This window comes from Rousettus aegyptiacus, unplaced genomic scaffold (genome assembly GCF_014176215.1).
Source record: "Rousettus aegyptiacus isolate mRouAeg1 unplaced genomic scaffold, mRouAeg1.p scaffold_m13_p_7, whole genome shotgun sequence".
Classification (NCBI taxonomy): Eukaryota; Metazoa; Chordata; class Mammalia; order Chiroptera; family Pteropodidae; genus Rousettus; species Rousettus aegyptiacus.
In genome coordinates this window covers 57,919,870-57,939,178 of record NW_023416310.1, presented here as the reverse complement: position 1 = coordinate 57,939,178, position 19,309 = coordinate 57,919,870, and the positions used below count along the sequence as shown (strand labels likewise).

Below are 19,309 nucleotides of genomic sequence, written 5' to 3'. Positions count from 1 at the left end.
AAATTCTTCAGTGTGTCCTAACAGACCGGAATAGTTTGCTTGGGCTGCAGTTTGGACCAGGTTTGGGCAGAATGCCCCTGATGCCTATGGGTCAGACACGGGCCTCTGTCTTTGTATAGCTCCATCCCGGAGATCATGGAGGAGGCTGGGGAGGGTTTCCACTACTCCAGATTCACAAGGCCACAGCAACAGCCAGTTCTTCTCTAAGGTGATAAATTTAGGGACTGTGCTGGGGCCGCTCCTCCCCAACAGCTTTGAGGTAAGGTAGAAATATACTCTTTGCCAATTGTTTGGAGTGTTACGGGAAAAATTCTGTTTGAATGAATTTTGCTAGTCTCAATTATTTAATACAAGGCCCAGATTATCTTGTGGAGCAGTCTTACAGACCTTCTGTAAGTGTGCACATCATTATACTTGATAGAATGGCTTCTTCAAAAACTGGTTTGGGATCAAGCCATTGTATATATTTGTTTGCAATGTGTTGCCTCAAGAACACAGGAAACCTTTCTGGGCTTGGCAGGTCAGGAACTGTGGCCTTATACATTGCCACAGTGTCTCATAGAAGAGGTAATTTTCCTCAGCCATGCAGGCTTTCAATGCTGTGCACCTTGACATGAATGAATTCTGTTGCCATTTCCACTTTGTGGCAGAGGACATCTTCAGTGTGTCCTAACAGAATGTACAACTTTGCCAGGGCTGCCATAACATAGATCCACAGATCGGTGCAAGGCCCCCAGGTTTGATACAGAGCTCTGTCGTTGTACAGCTCCGCTCCGGGGATCACGTAGAAGCCTGGCGAAGGTTTCCGCTACTCCATATCAAAGGATATGGAACAGGTTCACAAGGCCACAGCAACGGCCATTGCTGGTCTGAGGTGAGAACTGGATCCCAGGTGCACTTACACTCAGCATTCCAAGGTGATTGGTGTGGGCCCAGAACCAAGACTGAAATCTAGCAACTCCGCTTGGGCCCTAGGACTTTCCACTTGAACATTTAACAGGCCCACTCCCAAACGAATCTTAACCTCCACTCCTCCCCAGCAGCCATGGGTTAGGGTAGAAATATACTCCATGCATATTGGTTTGGGTGGTACTGGAGAAATTCATGTTTGATTGCCTTTTGCTAATTCCATAGCTATAAGGGCCAGATAGCCGATAGAGCAGTCAGCTTGACTGTTCTTTGCAGATCTCCAAACCTCACTCATCATCACACTTGATAGAATGGTTTCTTTAAAAAAGTTGGTTTAGAGTTAAGCTTGTGCTTACATTTCTCGGCAATGTGTCACCTCACGGAGCACAGCAAACCTTTTGAGTCTGGCCAGGTCAGAAGCTTTGGCCTTATTCATCACCATAACACATCTTAAAGAAAGTAATTTTCTTCAGCCATGCAGACTTTCAGTGACATAGACATACCGTAATTGAATTCTACTGCCATTTCCACAGTGCTGTGGGGAACATCTTCAGTGTGTCCTAATAGCCTGTTTTTGTTTGCTAGGGCTGCCATAACATAGGAGCACAGATTAGTGCAAGGCCCCCAAGGCCTACAAGCCTGATAGAGGGCTCTTTCTTTGTACAGCTCTACCCTGGAGATCCGGCAGGAGACTGGCGACGGTTTCCACTACTCCATCTGAAGGGATATGGTATAGGTTCACCAGGACATAGCTATGGCCAGTGTGGCTCTGAGGTAAGACCTCACCCTTAGTTTACACTCAAAACTAAGGATAATTAGGGTAGGCCCAGAACCAATACTCAAATCTGGGGAATCCAATGGGGCCTTCCCAGGGCCTTCCTCAAGAATGTCTCACAGGCGCACACTCAATCGATCTGGAATTCCACTCTTCCCCACCAGTTTCGCAGTAGTATAAAAATATACTCTTGACATATTTGTCTGAATATTGCAGGTAAACATTCTGTTGTCTTTGCATTCTACTAATTTTGACAATTGAACAACTTGCTCTGTGTCATCCCGTGAAATAGTCAGCTCGACTGTCCCTGTAGACCTTTTCCAAGCCTTACACATCATCACACTGAGTGGCCTCTTCAAAAACTGGTTTGAGATCAAGCCATTGTATATATTTGTTTGCAATGTGTTGCCTCAAGAGCACAGGAAACCTTTCTAGGCTTGGCAGGTCAGGAACTGTGGCCTTATACATTGCCACAGTGTCTCATAGAAGAGGTAATTTTCCTCAGCCATGCAGGCTTTCAATGCTGTGCACCTTGACATGAATGAATTCTGTTGCCATTTCCACTTTGTGGCAGAGGACATCTTTAGTGTGTCCTAACAGAATGTACAACTTTGCCAGGGCTGCCATAACATAGGTCCACAGTTCGGTGCAAGGCCCCCAGGTTTGATACAGAGCTCTGTCGTTGTACAGCTCCGCTCCGGGGATCACGTAGAAGCCTGGCGAAGGTTTCCGCTACTCCATATCAAAGGATATGGAACAGGTTCACAAGGCCACAGCAACGGCCATTGCTGGTCTGAGGTGAGAACTGGATCCCAGGTGCATTTACACTCAGCATTCCAAGGTGATTGGTGTGGGCCCAGAACCAAGACTGAAATCTAGCAACTCCGCTTGGGCCCTAGGACTTTCCACTTGAACATTTAACAGGCCCACTCCCAAACGAATCTTAACCTCCACTCCTCCCCAGCAGCCATGGGTTAGGGTAGAAATATACTCCATGCATATTGGTTTGGGTGGTACTGGAGAAATTCATGTTTGATTGCCTTTTGCTAATTCCATAGCTATAAGGGCCAGATAGCCGATAGAGCAGTCAGCTTGACTGTTCTTTGCAGATCTCCAAACCTCACTCATCATCACACTTGATAGAATGGTTTCTTTAAAAAAGTTGGTTTAGAGTTAAACTTGTGCATACATTTCTCGGCAATGTGTCACCCCACAGCAAACCTTTTGAGTCTGGCCAGGTCAGAAGCTTTGGCCAGATTAGTGCAAGGCTTCCAAGGCCCACAGGCCTGATATAGGGCTCTTTCTTTGTACAGCTCCACCCCGGAGACCCTGCAGGAGACTGGCGACGGTTTCCACTACTCCATCTGAAGGGATATGGTATAGGTTCACCAGGACACAGCTACGGCCAGTGTGGCTCTGAGGTAAGACCTCACCCATAAGAGCGTTTACACCCAAAACTAAGGATAATTAAGGTAGGCCCAGAACCAATACTCAAATCTGGGGAATCCAATGGGGCCTTCCCAGGGCCTTCCTCATGAATGTCTCACAGACACACTCTCAATCGATCTGGAATTCCACTCTTCCCCACCAGTTTCGCAGTAGTATAAAAATATACTCTTGACATATTTGTCTGAATATTGCAGGTAAACATTCTGTTGTCTTTGCATTCTACTAGTTTTGACAATTGAACTACTTGCCTTGTGTAATACTGTGAAATAGTCAGCTCGACTGTCCCTGCAGACCTTTCCCAAGCCTTACACGTCATCACACTTGATAGGGTGGTTTGTACAAAAAAAAAAAAAGGATTGGATTAAGGTTTTCTCTAAATTTCTCTGCAATGCATTATATCACAGGACACAGGTAAACATGGTGGGCTTCTCTGGTCAGGAGCTGTGGCCTCTTACATCTCCATAATATGCAAAAAGAAGGAAATTTTACTCAGCCGTTCAACCTTTCAATGCTGTTGGACCTTGACATGATTTAACTCTGTTGCCATATCCTTAGTGCTTCAGGGGACATCTTCAGTGTGTCCAAATAATTGGACTAGTTTGTTAGGGCTGCCATAACATAAGCCCACAGATTGGTCCCCATAACATAAGCCCACTGAGGCCTATAGGCCTAACACAAGGCTCTGGCTCTGTATAGCTACACCTCAGAGATCCTGCAGGGGCCTGGAGAGGGTTTCCACTACTCCGTCTTGAGAGGCATGTTGCCGGTTCATTAGGCCACAGCCATGGCCAGTGCAGATCTGAGGTGAGACCTGGCTAGCAGGAGTGTTTATACCAGAATCCCAAGATGATTGGTGTGGGTTCAGAACCAATACTCAAATCTGAGGACCCTCCTGGCACCCTCCTAGGGCTTTTACCATGAATGGTTCACAGGCACCCTCCCATTAATTTTGAACACCACTTCTCCCCAACAGCTTTTCTGTTGTTGCATTTTGCTAGTTCTGATGGTTTAATTACAAGCCCCAGGTCTCCAGTGGAGCAACTGTCCTTGCAACTTTCCCCAAGTCTTACACATTGTCACATTTGGTGGTTGGTTTCTTCAAGAAATGGAGTGGAATTAAGCCATTGTATACATTTCTCTGCAAGGTGTAACCAAACAGAGCACACCAATTCATTGTAGACTGGCCAGAATAGTGGATATGTCCTTATGCATGTCCATAATATCCCATAAAAGAAGTCATTTTCCTCAGTCATTCGGCCTTTTAATACTGTTGAACCTTTCCATGACTCCATTCTGTTGCTCCAGGGAACATCTTCGTTGTGTCCAAACGGACTGTATCAGTTTGCTAGGGCTGCCATAATGTAGGACCACAGACTGGGCAGAAGGCCCCTGATGCCTCCTGGCCCGGTACCAACCTATGTCTTTGTACTTTTCCACCCTGGATATTATGAAGGAGGCTGCCGAAGGGTTCAACTACTCTGTCTCCAAGGATATGGTGCACAGTGAACAGACAACGATAGCCAGTGCAGATCTGAGGTGAGAACTGCCCTCCAGGAGTCTTTTCACCCAGGACCCCAAATGATTAGAATGAGTCCAGAACCAAGACTGAAATCCAGGGACTCCCCCAAGGCCCTCTTAAGGATTATCCACTAGAGTCTTTTTCATCCCCACCTCCCTCCCCAAAATGATTCTGGAACTCCAGTCATCCCCATCAGCTGGTGGTAGTGTAGAAATGCACACTTCATAAATTTGTTGAAATCTTAGAGGGAAAAATTTAATGCTCTCTGCCAAATTTGCTATTCACTATTTTTTAACTGCCTTCCCCAGGTAAATGTGAAACACACAGCTTAACTGTCTATGCAGACCTCCAAAACTTATACATCCTCACACTTGGTAGGGCATTTATTCTAAATATGGGATGGGATTTAGCTACTGTACACATTTCTTCACAACATGTCATTTCACAGAACACAGCAAAGCCTTTAAGGTAAGGAATTGTGACCTGGTTATTATCATATATCCCATATAGGATATAATTATCCTCATAGATTCCCTTTTTTAATGCTGTTAGACCTTAACTAATAAAATTCTGTTGACATTTCTGAAGTGCTGCAGAAAACATGCTTGGTGTTTCTTAAGAGACTGTATTGGTTTGCTAGGACTGCCATAACCCAGGACCATAGTCTGGCTAAGAGATTCATGACACCCACTGGCTCAGTACTGGGCTCTGTCTTTGTAGGGCTCAAAAGAGACCCGGGAGGAAGCTAAGGAGGAGTTCGCTTTCTGCATCTCACAGAACACGGTATAGGTCCATGAGGCCATCAACAATGTCCAGGGCTTGTCAGAGGTGAGAGTTTGCCCCCAGCGGTCTTTACAACCAGGACCCCAAGATGACAGGGGTGGGAGCAGAACCAAAACTCTTATCCGGGGACTCCCCTGGAGCCCTCCCAGGGCTTTCTCAAATGAGTGGAGGTACCGTTTCATAGTACCACTCCCAAATAAATCTTCACCTCCACTCCCTCCAATCATCATTGTGACTGGGTATGAACACACTCTTTATGCAGTAGGAATCTTAGATGAGAAAATTCATGTTGCCTTTGCATTTTAGTAGTTTAATTGTTCAACTACTTCCCTCGGATTTCTTGTAGAGTCCTCGGCCTGACTGACCTTGCAGACCTCCTCCGAGCCTTACATATCATTACACTCGATAGGGTGGTTTGCTCAAAATATAGGGTGGGATTAAGGTATTTTATACATTTCTCTGCAATGTGTCAATTCATAGATCACAGAAAACTATTGTAGGCTGGCTAGGTCAGGAACTGTGGCCATATTCATCTCCATAATATCACATTAGTAAGTAATTTTCTTCAGTGAGTCAACCTCTCAATGCTGTTGGACCCTGACATAATTCAGTTCTGTGTCCATTTTCAAAGTGCTGCAGAGAACACATTTAGTGTGTCCTAGAGACTGTTTTAGTTTGCTAGCGCTGCCATAACATAAGACCACATACTGGGTGAAAGGCCCCTGATGCCCACTAGCTATGTACTGGTCTTTGCCTTTGTAGAGCACAGAAGCGTGAATCTTGGAGGATTCTTAGGAGGGCTTTGCCAACTCCATCTCACAGGACACGATGCAGGTCCACGACACTACCAACAACGGCCAGGGCTGGACTAAGGTAAGAGTTTGCCCCCAGAGGTCTTTCTAATCAAGACTCCCAGATGACTGGGGTAGGCACAGAACCAAAACTCTTATCTGGGAACTCCCCTGGAGCCCTCCCAGGGCTTTCTCAAATGAGTGGAGGTACCGTTTCATAGTACCACTCCCAAATAAATCTTCACCTCCACTCCCTCCAATCATCATTGTGACTGGGTATGAACACACTCTTTATGCAGTAGGAATCTTAGATGAGAAAATTCATGTTGCCTTTGCATTTTAGTAGTTTAATTGTTCAACTACTTCCCCCGGATTTCTTGTAGAGTCCTCGGCCTGACTGACCTTGCAGACCTTCTCTGAGCCTTACACATGATTACACTTGATAGGGTGGTATGTTTAAAATATGGAGTGAGATTAATGTATTTTATACATTTCTCTGCAATGTGTCAATTCATAGAACACAGAAAACTATTGTAGGCTGGCCAGGTCAGGAACTGTGGCCATATTCATCTCCATAATATCACATTAGTAAGTAATTTTCTTCAGTGAGTCAATCTCTCAATGCTGTTGGACCCTGACATAATTCAGTTCTGTGTCCATTTTCAAAGTGCTGCAGAGAACACATTTAGTGTGTCCTAGAGACTGTTTTAGTTTGCTAGCGCTGCCATAACATAAGACCACATACTGGGTGGAAGGCCATCAACAATGTCCAGGGCTGGTTTAAGGTAAGAGTTTGCCCCCAGAGGTCTTTACAACCAGGACCCCAAGATGACTAGGGTGGGCCCAGAACCAAAACTGTTATCCGGGGATGCCCACTAGCTATGTACTGGTCTTTGCCTTTGTAGAGCACAAAAGCATGAATCTTGGAGGAGTCTGAGGAGGACTTTGCCAACTCCAACTCACAGGACACAATGCAGGTCCACAACACTACCAACAATGGCTAGGGCTGGTCTGAGGTAAGGGTTTGCTCCCAGAAGTCTTTAAAATCAAGACTCCAAGATGACTGGGGTGGGCGCAGAACCAAAATTCATATCTGGGGACTCCCTTGGGGCTTGCCCAGGGCTTTCACACATGAGTGGTTTACAGGCTCATTCAAACACACTGCCACCTCCACTCCCCCTGATCAGCTTTGAGATTGGGTACAAATATGCTGTTCATGGAGTTGAAGTAACCTTAGAGAAAAAAAATTCATAATGCCTTTGCATTTCGGTAGTTTGATCGCTCAACTACCTCCCCCCAGTATCCTGTGGAGCAGTCTGTTCAATTGTCCTTACAGACCTTTTACAAGCCTTATATGACATCTCATGTAATGGGCCGATTTGTTCAAAATATGGGGTGGGATTGAAGTATTGCATACACTTCTATGCACCAAACACAGCTAACCATTCTAGGTTGGCCAGGTCAGGAACTGTGACCTTATTCAACTCCCTAATATCCTATTACTAAGTAATTTTCCTCAGTGATTCAATCTTTCAATGCTGTTGGATCCTGACATGATTCGATTCTGTTGCCATTTTCAAAGTGCTGCAGAGAACATCTTCAGTGTGTCCTAAGAGATTGTATTAGGTTGCTAGAGCTGCCATAACACAGTACCACAGTCTAGGTGGAAGGCTCCTGATGCCCATTGCCTCAATGCTGGGCTCTGTCTTTGTAGAGTTCAAAACCGAAGATCCTGGCGGCGTCTGAAAAACAGTTTGCTTACTTCATCTCTCAGGGCATGGTGCAAGTCTGCGAGGCCACCAACAATGGCCATGGTTGGTGTGAGGTGAGAGTTTGCCCCCAGGGGTCTTTACAGCCAGGACTCCATGATGATTTTGGCAGGCCCTGCACCAAAACTCATATCTGGGGAGTCCCCTGAGCACCTCCTAGGGCTTTTTTCATGAACGTATCTCATTAGAACATCCAAATGAATCTGGAACTCCACTCCTGCACATCAGCTTCTTGGGAGGATACAAGTACACTGTTCACCTTTTTGTTGGACTATTACAGGAAAATATTGTCTTTGCATTTGGCTATTTTCAATTATTTAACTACATGCCCCAGGTATGCTGTGGAGCAGTCAGTTCGACTGTCCTTGCAGACCTCCTCCAAGCCTTGCATATCATCACACTTGATAGGGTGGTTTGTACAAAAAAACCCTATAGAGTAGGATTAAGTATTGCACACATTTCTCTGCAACATGCCATCTCATAACTGTAAACCATTACATGCTGTCGTGGTCAGAAGCTGTGGTCTTACACATCTCAATAATATTGCATAAAGGAGGTTATCGTCCTTAGCAATTCAGCCTTTCAGTGCTGTTGGACCTTGACAGGGTCCAATTCCACTGCCATTTCAGCTGTGTGGCAGGTACTTCTTCAGTGTTTCCTGATGGATTGCATTTGTTTGCTAGGGCTGCCATAACACAGGACCATGGTACCAGGCTCTGTTTTTATAGAGCTCCGCTCAGGACATCATTGAGAAGCATACCATCCATACCTTCTGTTAGCAGCTGATGGCTGAGCAGCTGATGGTGATGAATGCAGTGAGCAGTGCGGCTGTCAGCATTGGGTGGGGCAGGCACTTCATCCACCATCGGCCACCTCGACCTGCCTTTTCCTGACCCAGACTCATATGGTCTGCTCCAAATTACAGCTCCACTCACCACCTGTGTAACCCGGGCAACATTCTGAGCCCCAATTGTTTGTTCCTCCACTTGCGGACAGTATAAGTGGACATTCACGGACTTGCAGCATACAGTAGCTGTGCAGATTAAATGAGGTAGAACAGACAGAAAGCTAGGCAGGTCCTGGTTGTTTGGTTGGGGAAGAAAGCTCACTGTATATAGCCAGACCACATCTGCCCATAACACTCAGCAGCCTCAGCACTAGGAGACAAAGAAAGAAAGCCCATATTTGTAGCTGCCAGAGGGAAAGGCACTGAACGTGGACTTGGACCAGAGGGATGATCAGGATGCTGGAAGAGCTGACTCGAGCTGCATGCTGGAGCTTGGAGTTAACAAGAATGGATTAGGGAAAGATACTTCTCTCCCTTCCCCACCAGGGTTGGGTCTGCAGTCTTTCTGTGCTGAGTGGCCTCAGTGGACAGAGGACAAAATTGAGGCATTCCTAGAAGGTTAAAGCCATATCCACAGCTTCCTGAGCTTCATCTCTGAGAAGTGACCCCTTCCTGAGACTGTGGACACACTGAGCTGGAGTGTGTCAGGGCTGGGTGACACTGCTGCTACTCTCTAGGAGCTGTTCAAGGTGGTGGCCCACCAGTGCCCAGGCTCAGTTTGTTCCGGGGGCAAGAGCCTGGCCATGAGCACCTGGAACCAGCTTACATGCCATCATCACTCAGTCCAACACCGTGGCCTACTGTGTCCTCACCACCCACCTCAACGACCCAAGCATGACAGCCTGGAGTGGAGCGCATGTGGTAAAGCACTAGGTTAAGGGTATGTTATGGGAGGCCCATTAAAAACCTTCTCTTCCATAATCAGCTCTCAGGACTTAAGTCTGAGGTCTAAGCCCCCGTACAGTGTCTAGGCTCTTCTTGCCAGTGGCACACTCACCTTGACTCTCTGGTCCCAGTGGTGGGAGGCTCACTTCCTACTCGGCTCCTTCCTTGGGTTGAGCTCAAACCCTCCTGTCTGTGAGTGCTGGCCTTTGGGTCCTAACCGTGCCCTCCACGAGCATCTGTCCCACCCAGGAGGGCTTGTGTCAGTTGAGAGAGAATGAAGCCAGAGCTCCAGCTCCCCACCTCACAGTGCATCTCTCCTCTTCGCCAGCAGTGCCGAACCCACAAGAATTATCCTTGGTGCACACTACACTCTCAGTTCTGCAGAGTGTGTCAATATGTCATCTCAAGAAAACATGAGGGCAAGTTTCCAGGTGCGTGGCCCTCTCCCCATGGGAGGACCAGGGCAATGAGGGATCTCACATATGTCTGCCATGGAGCCCCTCAGCATCAGCAGCTGGCACCACCTGGGAGGCAGCCAACCCTGGGAACAGGCACTGGATGATGGGCAGGGTCTCTAAGCCTCCCTTTGGAGCAAAGGTGACCAGTTGTGCTTCAGAAAACCAGTTTCCTTAAAGGTCAGATCCTGTGTGGAGCCAAATTGAAGATTTTCAAGTGTTTATAGCAACAGAACCCTATGCCCACTTAAAAGCAAACCTAGTCAAACAGAGCTGCTCAGTGGACGTGGAAATGGAGGCCCAGCCAACATGAGAGTTCCCACCCCAGCCCCAGTCACCTTCCTGCTCAGAGGAGCCAGTGAAAACTCTCACAAGAGCACTTTGAAACATTAGATTTTCAAAAGGAATTTGCACTTACCCTTCCACCTCTCCATTATTCTGAAACATGTCTTTCCCTTTTTTTCTCCCTTCGGGAAGAGCTGGGAACATTTAAAAATAAACTGTGTAACAAAAACAACTTCCTGAGCTGGAATGAGCTCATCAAGGTAGAGTGGAGGCTGGAGGTCTGGAAAGAGAGGAGGGTGAGAGGGAAGGGGGGACTGGACAGGATGTGGCTTTGATAGTTTGTCACTTGAAGTTTCTCTGGCTGTTTTCAATCTGTGTATCCTCATTAACAGGAAGAGGGATCTGTTTGGTCCATAGACAGTTGGGGGACAGTTTGAAGGGGATGGAGGCCCTGGCCATAGCACAAATTGGTGGTGGCTGGGCCATTCCAGGAGAGAATGCTGACCTGGCAGAGTTAGTGGGTCTCTGGCTTCCATGCTGGCCAATCCTGCTGGCACTTAGTTTCTTCCAGGTTGTGGGGTGAATGGGATGGGTAGGGTACCCTTCTTCCCTAAACCAGCCCAGCATGTCCTCAAGAAGTGGGGTCCCTGCTGCCCCTTTGGTTTTCTGCACATCTCCAGGAGAAGGGCAGTCTGCCTGCTCCAGGGGTGGGCACTGCAGGGGATTCCCACATGCTGGGTGAACAAAAGGGCTGCTCAGCCTCTGGTCCCTTTGCTGGACCAGAGACAGACAGGTATGCATTCTGGGACTTCCCACTGTGCCCACACAGCACTCCTAACTGTCAGTCACAGTCAGGATTCTCGATCAGTCGGCAATAATGTTGTAGAAATTTTGCAAAAATCAGACCAAAAAACCAAGCAACACTCGGAGAGTTGGAGAACTCAGGTTTATTATGCCAGTGGTCTCAGAGGAGCTAGTGCTCTGAAGATCTGGGTCTTGCGTTCAGATGCAACTTTGCTTTTATAGGGCTTATCCATGCAGTTACATTTGGCCAGTTGGCATGGGTTGATTGGTTACTTTATCCTCAGGCAGTTACAAAGAGTTACAAAGTGTGAGATTTTCAGACATGAACTCAGGCAATACATCTGTTATCTAGACAGAACAAGCAAAAGGGAGGATAAGTCTTTAGTTAATTTCGAGGTCACCCTGGCCTATGGCCTATGTGGCAAGTATATCTACAGAAGCAGAACAAACAGCTGATTATAAGGTTAGCCTTTTGAGTGAAAATTTCTCTTCAGTAACACAGTCCCCAGGTGGCTTATGACAAGTGTCTGGGAAACTGATGGATTCTGAGTGGATCCTTCCTGAACAGACTTCAGAAGCTTCATGTAAATGAGGAAGCAAAGTGTCCTGTCACCTCCTACCCTGCCAGTCAGATGGGATACCTCAGGGGTCCCGTTCCTGAGTGGATGAAGACACACTGCTGTGCACGGAAATAACCCAAGTTGTTCTTTGGGTTGCCGAAGGCTTGGCATGGCCTCAGGTCCAGCCTGGTAGGCAGGGACTCCAGTGGTGTGGCACAGGTAGGAACTGTTCAATCAGACTCCCGTTACACCCTGTCCCTCTCCATCCAGGTCTCAGCAAAGATGGAAGCCTGGCCACAACTTGAGAAGCCAGAGGACAGGAGATGAGGTGAGGACAGCTGGGATCAAGCCTCTGTCTGGGAAGGGCAAGCGACCTCTTCTCTGTAGGCCTCTGGCCAGTCGCCGCACCTCTGTAGGCCTCTGTCTCCTCCTGTAGGACAAGGACTGTTCTGTGCTGCAGGTCTCACAGGGTGCCCATGAGGTTTAAGGAGAAAAAGACTGTGCAGAGCTTTCTGAGACTGTGTCCTCAAGAAAACTTGGAGTTGTCACACTTTCCAGAAGAGGAAATGGGGCTCAAGAAGGCCAGGCCCCAGGTTACATACATGGTGAGTGCTGGAGCTGGGGCTGATCTCGAATCAGAGCACGCTGGAGTCCAAGTAGTACTGGTACCAGCTAACTTGAGTCAGATGTCTGAGGTCTGAGGTCAGGAGTGGTGGTGGGAAATAGGGGAGGAGAGTATGGCCTCAATGACCCTGTTCTTGACCCTGGCAGGAGTGGCCCTCCAAGTATGCCCCTGATGATGGACCTCCAGGAAGCTCAGAAGAACGTGCAGAAAAAGAGAGTGAGCCTGTCTGGTAGGTGCTCCAGGTTCAGAGGAGAGGGGGCTCTGACCTCTCAGCTGGAGGCCCCCTCCAGCCCTGCCTCCTGTTGTCATAAGCTGGAAAGCCTCCAGTAGGAGTGACCAGGAGGAAGAAAAGGACTGTGAAGAGCTTTCTGACACTGTGTTCTCATACTTTCCAGGAGGAAACAGGGCTCAGGAAGTCTAGGCCCCAGGTCACATACACAGTGACTGTTGGAGCTGAGGCTGATCTAGAATCAGAGCATGCTGGAGTCTAAGTAGTACTGGTACCAGCTGGGTACCAGTACTGGAAGAGCTGGGTGTGGGATGGGTATAGGGTTAGGGCTGGGCATGGGACCACTGGCCCTGTGGTTTGCCAAAAGCAGCCTCCGAGAGGTGATCAGGAGGTATCTGGTGTTTTTGGAAAGAGAGGGGAGGGGGCGTTTAGGTGAGGCTCTAAGGGTCCTGGGCTACTCCACCTGCGATCCCTGGGATGGGCCAGAGGGTTGAGGGTGAGACACTTTCAATGAGGGATCTGTGTGGGCACCTGAGAGTAGGGTCCCATCCCACCCTCTCCCTGATGGCACAATGTGCTCTGTTCCTTATAGACTGGAGATGATGGAAACTTCGTGGGAGGATGTGAAGGTGGAGCCCAGGTAGATGTGGCCAGGGTTGACATTTTGGGGGAAAAGAGCTGCAGGACTGAGCCCCGAGCCCTCAGCACTTGACAATCTTCTGGTCCTGAGAGTCTCATGTTGTCCCTGGGTGCTGAGGCATCATGCATGCTCATGTGTTGGATGAGTACACGGAGGCTCCACCTGAGACACCCATTCCGGCTACAGGCTGCTGAAGTAGCAGAGATGTTTGAATGCAAAGCTGTATGAGGGCCTGACTGAGCTGGAGTTAGCCTCTACCTCGTGCTGTGCCCATGGAGGTTGAGGGAGAAAGAAGTCAGGCCCCTCCCACATAGGAAGCATGTAAGTAGCTGGGCAGGTCCTTCCTGTCTGAGGCCTCAGCCTCCCAGTCTGTCAGCAGACAGGGCTGGGCTACAAGGTCCCTGAGCCTCAGCCCCATGCTCCACCCCTACTCTGAAACCCACTTTCTGTCCTTGGTATGAGTCCTGACTTCTATGTGTATCGGGCTCCTTTCCTGGGACATGAGAAGGGTGGGCACAGGTGGCTAGTCATGACCAAGGTGCTCTTTCTGATGGGCTTTGGCTGTCTGCCTTCCAAGGGAGTGAGAGCAAACCTAGAGAAAAAGAATGAGTTGAGCAGCCATGGCACTTCTGTGGGACAGGGGAACGGACTGGAAATCAAGAGATGCCCTGGACAGAATGCTCCTGGGCTCCATTCCCTGCATCTTACATTTATTGAGTTTGATAACAGAAAATTGGGAGACCTCTCCAGTTGGTGGCTGAGGGATAGGTGGGTTCTAGGATAATTTCCTGCAGTAGGGGGTGTTGATGCCCATCTCTGAGCACAGGTAGGACCCGGGTAGAATTAGGGGGAAGGAGGGTTCCCATGTGTATAAAAACACAGGACAGGTCCCCTGCCCCATTCCTCATCCACCACAAGGCCCATACAGCATGCCCCACCCAGGCCATGTCTGTACCTTCCTTTTACCTCTGTCCCCAGGAACACAAAGTATTGGCAGAGATCATGCTGTTGCAGGAGACTGCCCACAGCTACACTAGAGCCTGAGCCTGAGTAGCATTGTGGGGCCTGGTTCCAGGACATGGAGCAGCTCAGTGAGAATGAGAGATGAGCCTGCAGAGGAGTTGTGAGGGCAGGGGTAGACTCTCTCTATTGGCCAGTTGGCAGAACCTCCATCCGTGGCACCTGGTCAGCCCCAGACCTGTTGCCTAGTGACTGCTGGGGTACCCAGACTCCAGCTGCTGGGCAGAAACTGAGAGGGTCACCCGAGCTGTTTCCTGGGAGCTCACAGGTGCCATTCTGTCCTTAGTTACATCCTGTCCTGTCAGCTGATGTCCCAGTCCTAGCTGGCCAGAAGTATACTCAAGGCCAAGAAGAACCAGCTACTATCGACCTCAAGAAGAGTGTCCAGGCTGGCAGTGCAATCTTTTAGTCAGCAGTGGGGATGCAGCTGTGCACTCGGTGTGCACTGGGCCAGCTCCTGCTGCTCTAGTTGGAGAACACTGGAAGCTTTTCCTGGTGTCCCCTGAAATCCAGGAGTGAGGGGCGACTTCCCTTACTCCCTCACTGCCATTTCCCGAGGCCTGCTGGGAGGGGCACTGTTTACTTGTTATAAATAGTGAATACTGGACTTGAGTATTATGTTAAAGTCCTGTTTTTATGACAGACTGAGAGTTGTGGTTTGTTTGTTTTTTTTCACTTCACATGGTCATTTCAGTGACATATAGGACTCTCACATTCCTCCCTGAACTGAGAAACTTTGCAGTGTCATCAGTTTACTGTGTGAAGGAGAAAGGAGAAGGGCCAGCCCCACAACTCTCTGGCTATTGAAGGACAACCCCAAGTCCACATTCCTTAGAGGACAGGTTCCTTCTAGTGTTGTAAAATTGGGCCAGGAGCAGACATAGCCCCTCAGAACTCCTGGGACTTTGAGGCTGAAGGGACTCTGACAGGCATAGCATCCACCACTGAAATTAGGTGTCTTTAAGAGTGGCACTTGTCAGGGCCACTTCCTGCCCCAGGACAGTGGCTGCCTTTGTACATTTTGAAGAAAGAGGAAATACTTTCTGCTCCTCTTGTCAAGGTTTCTTTTGACAAAATAATTGAAACTTGTACATCTCTTGTTGAGTCTCGGGAACTGCATCAGCACTAAGTAGGGAAAAGCAAGTAAAGGGACCAATATTGGATAAGCAAAGGACAAAACCACGAGAAGATCATTTGAAAATGGAATTGGGGCAGGCAGGACTGTCCATCCTTGGGCTCCTTCTTGGGGCTCCGTCCTGACCCTTTACTGAGATTCGAATCCTTCTGAGATCCTGGCCCATGATCTCCCAATTCCTGGTCCTGCAGGTTTTCCTCTCCAGGGGGAAGATTTGTGATGCAGCTTTTAGAACTACAGCTGGGCCTCATTCCATAAACATTTATGCTCCTTGTGAACTAGGATGTCCAGCATCCCTGCCCTTCCTCATACAATTCTAAGGCAGAAATTCCCTAGAGGCCCCAGCCTTTGTCAGCTCCATCATGGCCACTCCTCCCTGGCTGGGACCTGACAGATCAGGGATGGGTTCTTATTTTTCAGGATAAGAGTTTATATGCTTGACCAGAGCGGGAGTAGGGAGGGGGGTCCCATGCTCTTCCCTGCTGGCCAAGGTGACTCCTGGGCCACGTGGTTCTGAGGTCCACAATCTTGGACAATCACCAGTTCACACACTAAGCCATGTTGTTACTGACTTACTCTAAAGGGATAGCTGGGCCTGAGCCCAAAGAGCTTGTGGCACCTGGGGCAGCTGTGTTCTTTTCCAACGTCTGGTGCTGTGGTTGTATGAACACAGCAGGGTGTGAACCTTCCCTGGTGGGAGCTGTGAAAGAAGAAGCATGAAAGAGCAGAATGAAGGGGAGGGCCATTAGAGGAATGCTACAAAACCGATGACCCATGAGCATGCATGGACAGTGTGAGATGTGGATTTGTATTCATGTCCAGGGATACATATCTACCTGTAGATGATTAGCCCAAAATTCATCATCAAAGTCCTGAGCATGACTGGCTTTACCCAGGGAGAGATGGAAGAAGAAGACTGAGATTGAGGCAACCACCATAATTATAGAGTGTGGTGTGTGAAAAAGAGTAATAGTCTCTTCAGAACAGAAGAGCCCTAGAGAGGTCAAGTAACCCTCTCTTTTGACAGTCGATCAGACAGGATAAAAACTTACCCAAGGGCAGAGAGGAAGGGGAAAAGCAGGAAGGGAAAGCCAGATAGTGCTCTAGGAGGCTGGTAGCCCTTAAGGAATTCTGATTAATCGTCAGACGTTGCCTCTAAGTAAATAATTAAAAATGAAGTCAATATTCACAACTGTTCCATTACCTTAACGTCCTCAGTTCCTCCATCGACAGGTTTTGATTTGAGTTCCTCAATTCCTTTCTGGAATTCTAAACATTAAAAAAAAAAAGATTCCAGTTCAAAAATGGAAAAAAAAAAAAAAAGCTAGACTAATAAGTACATTCCTTTAAAAAATCACTATAAATTAGAATACATTTCAGAAGCAGCAGATATGTTGAGAAAATATCAACTTCACTTGTCATATTGATTTAGCAATTATTCAATGGCCAATTATGTTTCATCTTGACCTGTATTCACTTTCTTCTTTCCCTCTTTTCTTACCCATCTGGATAAATTTTGAAGCCAATCTCAGATAGTATATTATTTCAGCTGTAAACAACTTTTTACTGTAGAATCTTTTAAAGCAACAACTGACCTCATATTAAATATACATGTTAAGCTATTTCATCAACTCATGTCTAGGTCTGGAGCCTGGAACACTTTTCCAAATTAATTACTCCCTCTATCACAAACTGATCCAACCTCCCCGAACACAATTTGACCTTTTCGGGTAGAAAATAAATCTTGGCTTTTATAGTGGTCAGTTAACATTTGTGAAGTCACTGGACATTCATTAACCCGCACATACTAAAAAGGATACTAATACTTTCATCCTTTTGAAATATAAAGAAAGGGAAACTGAAGAGAAAACAACCAACTTCAGCAAATAAATTCAAAATTCCAGAAATGGAAACTTTTATTTACTTAGGCCTCTTTTTTTTTCCTTGGGGCTCACAACCTTGTGTCTCTAACATTTTAACTGACTACACTCGAAGAAATGCTTTACTTGGGAGAATACGCAATCCAAACAAAGGAAAAATGTGCTCAACTTTACCAGATTGTTTTTAAAAACCCTCCTCTCTGACTTTAATAACTCAAAGGTAACTGCGATTTAGAATGTGAGATAATAAAACAAAATATTAGAGGCAAGTGGTTGGAATGTTAAATCATAATAGATTCCACTAGGACGGTAAGATTTTACAGGATTCACTGGTCAACGAAAAAAGCCAACGTAGTATCAAAAGCTAATTTTTAACCATGATTAAATGATATCATAGTCAAGATGAATATTTTCAACCCAGTACCTGTACATCTGGATTTAGCTTCCTGTATCAGCATCGTCTGCTTCTTGGCAAATTTGATGAGATTTTCCTGGAGCAAGGTTTCTATTTGAAAGATGTAGTGATGTTATCAATTTGTTATAATTAGTGTTTCTACTATACCACACAAAGAAACATCAGGACTGCCAAAAAATAAAACATCCTATTGAATAAATCTTTGTCAACCAAACACCACAGTTTTCGAAATGAGCAAACCCAACTTCAATGTTTAGTTCAGTGACTACAAGGAAATGTCAAAAAATAGCACATATCCTCTCACATATAGATATTGTCCGAGGTTAAGACACAGTGTAGGTTTTGATTCCTTTAATTGTAAAATTAGGGGACTGCAACTAATTCTACTTCAAGTTCCTTTGAGCTGTACAATTTCATTCTCTTCGAGGCCAAAAGAATGTTTGGCTACATGAACATATGGAAGCATACTTCCTACAGCAAGAAGATGAATCAGGCTGCATTTAGGCTTTCACTAAAATATCAGGGAAAACTACTTTATTCATGGGCTTAGTTTTCCCATCTGTAAAACTAAGATCATAGTTATCGCACTGTCATGAAGTTGAAATGAAGTTACTGTTTAGACAAGGGCCTGAAACTTAGTATGCAAATAAACCACTACCTTTGAGAATCACTGAATGGTAAATGTGTACAAGGCCATAAAAATTACCAGTTTAACCTTTTTTCACCTAGTAGGAGAGAAACCTACATAAGAGAATTCTTGACTCCTACCTATGTCTACTGTTTCCACTACACTATATTAAACCCTTATAAACTGGACATTTATAAACTACACAGCTCTGCTTAATGTTTGAAAAATTGCAGAACCTCCCAGCACTGTTAGCCAAGAGCAGGAAGTAAACAAAAAGTAAACTCTTTTTATACCAGGAAGCTTCAAAAAGAAAAACATATATTAAAAGAAAATAGATTGGTGACTGTGTAAATTAAAATTGAGATCTCTTGGAGAAAGGCCATTTCTTCTAAACAGGCAACACCCCTTCTCATGCCCAAATTTTCCAATTCATCGCCCTTCCACTCTTCACGGAGCCTGCTAGCCAAGTATTTTTTTCACCTTAGACTTCCTGGTTCCAGGGGTGGCTGGTGAAGCCACTCCATCTTGACAAGGATCCTGCAAAACAAAATCAAACACAAGCGGTCATAACTCTTTTCTTAATCCCAGACAGAACGCATGGAACCGTGAATGGTAAAAAAACAAACAAACAAAAAACTTTCGGTGGACTCAAGTGGGGGAAAGTGTTAACGTGAGAAAGAGAACTGGGGAAGGAGGGCGTCTGTTGCAGCAAACAGGATATGTGTGGTTCTAAGGGGCTGGGTAATCAGGAAGAACACAGTTTGGGGAAAGTGGGAGAGATGGGGCAGGCAGCAAGGGGCTGCAGGGTGCGAAGGGGAGGCAGCTGAGCCCTCACATAGGGCCCATCCCGGTGTCCCACCACTGCTCAGCAAGGCTCCTGGGGCATATCGTGGGCCCCAATCCCTG

At 46.8% G+C, this 19,309-nt stretch overlaps 1 long non-coding RNA gene across 1 annotated transcript; it reads right to left on the bottom strand.

Moving 5' to 3' along the window:
* Positions 1-16,101: 16,101 nt before the first annotated feature.
* LOC107506442 lies at positions 16,102-17,852 on the bottom strand. Its single transcript, XR_001595926.2, has 3 exons — positions 17,785-17,852; positions 16,685-16,749; positions 16,102-16,180 (listed from the first exon to the last, which is right to left on the bottom strand). It is a non-coding gene; the product is annotated as an uncharacterized LOC107506442 (long non-coding RNA).
* Between the last annotated feature and the right edge of the window lie 1,457 nt (positions 17,853-19,309).